General features: G+C 41.3%; 1 long non-coding RNA gene across 1 annotated transcript in view; it reads left to right on the top strand.

Moving 5' to 3' along the window:
- Positions 1-4,979, top strand: part of LOC108752792 — an 82,138-nt gene extending 77,159 nt beyond the window's left edge. Inside the window, exon 3 of the long non-coding RNA XR_001939583.1 lies at positions 4,651-4,979. This is a non-coding gene — a long non-coding RNA (uncharacterized LOC108752792). The remainder of the gene's footprint in view (positions 1-4,650) is intronic.
- The last annotated feature ends 81 nt before the right edge of the window (positions 4,980-5,060 follow it).

Below are 5,060 nucleotides of genomic sequence, written 5' to 3' on the forward strand. Positions count from 1 at the left end.
CCCTCTATCCTTCCACGAAGCCCTTCTACTCTTGCGTTTTGCTCCACCCTCGCTCACCCTCCTCCGCGACGCACAAATACATTTAGTAACGTCAACGCAGGAGAATCCGAAAGAGGGTGGCCTCCCGAGAGTATCCTAATGAGCGCGAGCTTGTCTGATTTGTATAAATACATGCAACTATAATTTTCCTCAGAAAACACTAAAATAATTTTTCTGTATTCCATCATATTTAATGAACGTAATTTTTGTTAATAAAGACACGTTAATAAAATACAATAAAATTTGGAATAGAGTGAAAAAAAATATATATAACGGCAGTATATGAAAGAAAAAAAAAAAAAAATGTTTAAGCTCATAAATTTTTAAAAGAGTTCGAGTAATCGCTTTTGTCAGTGATTACATTTTTTTTTTCTTGCGACGTTATAGATTTTCAAAATATCTACAGAACCTCAATTCCGTTTACGAATCTTTCGAAAGACCTTTTTCTTTCCCGATGCATTCGCAGGGGGGACGAAACAGCAACCGAATATTTTTTTTTCGGATGTATTTTCTTTTTTTAACGCAAACTCGCATGCGGTATTCCGCGGCACGCAAACCGATCAAGTTTGCCTGCCGCGAAAACAAGCTGCTCTTGTTTTCGCGCGATGATCAGTCCACCGTGAATCGCCTCCATCTCCCGCATCTCTCCCTGTTTTTGCGCGCAGAGAAACAACAGTTTCGACGTTCTCTCAACGATAACAAAGGAACGATGAACGGGCCGGACCCGTTCATTTCATCGAGTCGTGAAAAAATATACTTTCGCCGACGACGAGAACGACGCGAAATATCTGAGGCGTGCGAAGCGCAGTTTACATCAGAGTTCCATGTTTTCCCGGAAAGTACAGCCGAACGAAGTCACAAAAATCGCGATCGAATCCAACTCCGAATCCCAACTCGCGTGTAGGACATATTATTATTTTACCCCATTTAATCGGAGCATGCTTTATTTTTCTTAAAAATGCCCACGAAATATAAATGTCGATTACATCACATCTGGAAAAATTGAAGATCCACAACTCGCGTCGCAATCGCATAATTTTTCTCCGTGAAAATAGACGGCGAAAAATCCGTACGCTTTTTTTTACGCACGTTACACGTATCACGCATGCGATATTAAAACTGTGGCGCGTTTGATGGGAACGCATTGATTGCGCCGCGCTTCGCTACGGCGCGGCGGTCGGCGATTAAACGTTGATTAGAACTAATTATCGAGCGGCGCGCATTTACAGAAGATCCGTCGTTTATAATTCCCCTCGGAAGGAAGAGACTTCCCATAGGATTCGCCTCAGAATTCCACGTGCGGGCGCGCGCATAGACACGCACTGGAAAATCCACGCATTCGATAAACGCACGCCGTACGTTGAACCCACTCGCCATATTCACCGGCGAGGAAGGGGGCAAAAACCTCGAAGAGCCTATATCATGGTAAAGGTTCCTTCGTAACCTTCTGAGCCCTTGATTAAAAATAAATGCGCGGGAAAGGACCGAGGCGATATGGAGGCGATCGAGGAGGAGCGGCAGAAACCACGCGCTAACTGATTATTGTACATACAACGCCGCGGTGGATTGCATCTCACCGTCGCGTTGTTCGAGCCGTCTAATCGCATAGACTGCATTCTTCCGAAACGCACGTCTTCCTATGATTTATCAGAAATTTCGCACGGCTGCGTGCGGACGTGGCGCCTCCTCCGTAACAACTTCCAATTAATTATCTAATTAACTTCCAAGTAACGGTAATGTTGTTTGTCCTGGCACGAAATGCAGGTAAACGCGATGCGTGGCATTTACCGCGCGGAAAAAAAAGGAGTCGCGTTTTTTATGTAGATGCTTGTTTTAATGAAGAAGAGAAACGAGATCGCAACAGTTCTTAATGTTACAATAGTCAATTATTTTATTCGCAATTAAAAAAGGCCTACCTAATCTCACATAAATTTTGTCTAATTTCACGTAAATAAATCTTTCTCTGTTAGCTAAAAGATTAAAGTACCTTATCGTGTGTGTAGAGTATAAAAAAATTATTAATTTACTTACGTAGGTATTTCGTATGCTACGAAATAAGTTTAAGGAAACTTGAACAGAATTGTAAAATATCTCAAACAATCACAAATTGTATTATTACAATTGTCAGAACGCGAATCCTCCATACAAGGAGAGGAGGATTTCCTCGCAATCGCGATCCCAACTTTGTTCACTTCAAACCAAAGTTCCGCGATCTGCATCATCTCTGAGGGGGGAAAAAAAACGAGGACTTTTCGCGAACTCGACGTGATACAACTTCGTCGAGATGCACCCTCTAAGGCTGATCCCGTACAAGAACGAGAAACGAGAAGAAGAGGACACGTCGTCGTCGTCGTCGTCGTCGTCGTCGTCGTCATCGTCGTCGGCGGACGGTCGCGGCAGAAGAAGCAGAAGAGGAAAAGGAAGAAGAAGTAGCGGGGCGGAGACGGAACTCCGTCGTAAATCACCGGCAGTACGGAATAACTGGCAAAAGCGCGATAAATCAGGGATCCCCGGGCACCGAATTAGGAAATTGCCTGCTTAAAAACCGCAATGACGTTAATCCCGGCGTGCCAGCCAGCGAGCCAGCCAGAGAGCTGCCGTTCGACGCGCGTATATATCGGCAACCCGGAAAATAAAACTGATTCGGCCAAGGAGCGATTCCTGGGTAGAATAATGCGGAATAAAATCAACGTAACTCAATCGCGCTTGTCTTTCGAGATCAGCCTCCCCGTCTTCGCCGTTGATAAATGTACGATATACACCACGGAGTACCTGTATACGGAAGTAGCTCGTTTTTCTAATTTGCTGCGTCTGTGCTGCGGGTACATTTAGGAAAGAACGTTGTTTGGGGAAGTACCCAAGGCACTATGGCGATATTCGATTCGAGCTACGGTCTCACGAAAACGAAACCACGCCAGTTCTCATGCTGACGAGATCCCAGAGAGAGATAATTAATATTTAAATAAGATTATTCTCAATTACGTTTTTCAATCTGTTCTTCTCGGTCAAATTATGAATTTTTTTTTTAGAAGATACAATAGGTTTGTTCGCGTTGCTTGAAATTCCCAAAAATTATATACTTAAAATCAGATAGATATATGCATAGTCGGGCGATGGAGAGAAAAAAAAGGAAAAATATTGAGTGCAAAAAATGAAGGCAACGCGAACAGACCTAAAGAATCTCTTTTCTAGAAATTTTATATCTATTATTTACTAACTTCAACTTCATTTGTTTAAACTTCCTTATTTATTAAACTTAACCCCCTCCTAGCGACATTAAAATTTCAACTCTCTTCCATCAGCAATAAGAATCTTCGAGAAACAGAACAATTTTTTTATTATTCCGGATTATATATGTAAAAAAATTCTGATACAGTTGACAAAACTTTAATAAAAAGTTTTTACATTATATAAATCAGATTATATTTTCCCTATTTCTTACAAATTAAATTTTACCAGAATTCACAACCAAAATATCAATAACTTTAAAGACCCCAGGTTGCCGGCGGAGAATTAACAAAAATTAAATTCAATCACGAAAAAGAGAGAGAGAGAGAGAGAGAGAGAGAGAGAGTTAAATCTCTGAAATTTTATGACATTCATACACGTTTGTCAACGATCCTCGTGGCCGTCGTATCGGGAATTCGAAACGCATAATGCACAGCTGATAGACATCTACGACCGACTGCCGTGACATTCAATATTGCCAGATTTTCAATGTGATAATTGACAATGTATCTGACGGTGTATCTGACAATTGACCGGAATTAATGGCTAACCGGTGCACGAACCGATCGTCAGCCGGTCCAACTTCCCTTCCGGAATATGAAATGGCTCGCTAATGAGTTTTGCCCCGCGGCAACGGGCCTAAACATACATAAACGTAAGCGAGCCGTGCCGACGCGATGAGCGGTAAGCATAAGCGATCGGTAGCGACATTATACGACGCAGTATAATCGATTACGACGCAATCGACTGCCGACGTAAACGCGAGATATCCACGAGTTGGCGAGCCGCAGCAGGCCGGATCTGACGAGCACGAATGGACAGACGTTCCGCTTCGACGCATTAATCAAGTTATTAATTATGTAGTCCTCATGCTAATTGAGCCTGTAATCTGCTCGCGCTGCCGTAAAATATCCGCGCCGATTTACGCGGGGTCGAGCGCGACAACAATACGTTATCATTGTTATTATCGCCGTTCTACCGTAACGCATTCCGCTTCCGCCTTGAAATTACGACACCTTGAATCTACTTTCTACAAAAGTGGAAAATGAGACTCAATAAGAGAATGCAATTATATCTGATCTTTCTATTTATATCCTGCACTTTCTTATATTTACTTACATCTTTCTTTATCACCTAATGAACACTTCTGTCAATATAAATTAACTTTAATTTCGATTTAATTTATTCTTCATCTCTTCCTAATGTTTAGAACTAAGGAGAGAAAGTTAAACCAAAATTAAAGTTACATTGATAGAACATCAGTTCGCTATTCGATTACATCTACAATAAAATGCCAGATAAAATATTAGTAACTTTTTCAAAACTTCCATACGATGCTCCGTATATAACTATTAAACATAATCGCTTAAATTTCTGTTACAGAAGATAGCGACCGAGAAATGGAGAAAAGCCGAAAAAGCGATAATCAGCAGGCAAAACTGCAAGAGGATATTCTTAACTTCGAGAACGAATTTATTCTTGCGCAACTTCTGTTCCACGATCGAGTTTAACAAAGTATCTCGCGTTTCGCTCGTATAATAAATAAATATTCCAACTCACTGGGAGCTCTTATCTTTCAACAAAAACCCCCAAGATCCTTCGATAACCGCGACGCGAACTCACTAATCTGCGATCAAATTAATTGGAACGAGCATTTCTGCACATTGATAAAAAATGTCTGCCAAAACATGTCAGCTTCAGAACATTAATCAAGAACAAAAATCAGGAACAAAAAGATAAAAAGATAATATTAGTGCTAGTCGGTAACAGTGGCCGACATCAAAGAACTTCCT

This window comes from Trachymyrmex septentrionalis, unplaced genomic scaffold (genome assembly GCF_001594115.1).
Source record: "Trachymyrmex septentrionalis isolate Tsep2-gDNA-1 unplaced genomic scaffold, Tsep1.0 scaffold62, whole genome shotgun sequence".
Lineage (NCBI taxonomy): Eukaryota > Metazoa > Arthropoda > Insecta > Hymenoptera > Formicidae > Trachymyrmex > Trachymyrmex septentrionalis.